The following is a 594-nucleotide window of genomic DNA, read 5'->3' as shown; positions in this document are numbered from 1 at the left end:
GTTTTCCTTAATCAAATCTCTATTATTAAAAGAGAAGTACCCATTAAAAAATACTCCTAAGTTTTCTAACTTATTTACACTTCCATGCCACTGAGAATTAAATTAAACTACATATTTTAATGCTTGTCTTTTCCAGTTAAATTAATGAGTTTTCCTTAATCAAATCTCTATTATTAAAAGAGAAGTACCCATTAAAAAATACTCCTAAGTTTTCTAACTTATTTACACTTCCATGCCACTGAGAATTAAATTAAACTACATATTTTAATGCTTGTCTTTTCCAGTTAAATTAATGAGTTTTCCTTAATCAAATCTCTATTATTAAAAGAGAAGTACCCATTAAAAAATACCCCTAAGTTTTCTAACTTATTTACACTTCCATGCCACTGAAAATTAAATTAAACTACCTATTTTAATGCTTGTCTTTTCCAGTTAAATTAATGAGTTTTCCTTAATCAAATTTAGACTTAATGTCATTAAATAAACCTACCTATTTTAATGCTTGTCTTTTCCAGTTAAATTAATGAGTTTTCCTTAATCAAATTTAAACTTAATGTCATTAAATGAACCTAAAAATACATCATATTTAACGTA

Source organism: Brassica oleracea, unplaced genomic scaffold, assembly GCF_000695525.1.
Source record: "Brassica oleracea var. oleracea cultivar TO1000 unplaced genomic scaffold, BOL UnpScaffold01095, whole genome shotgun sequence".
Taxonomy (NCBI): Eukaryota; Viridiplantae; Streptophyta; class Magnoliopsida; order Brassicales; family Brassicaceae; genus Brassica; species Brassica oleracea.
The sequence above is the reverse complement of the archived record's forward strand: the minus strand, read 5'-3'. Positions refer to the sequence as shown.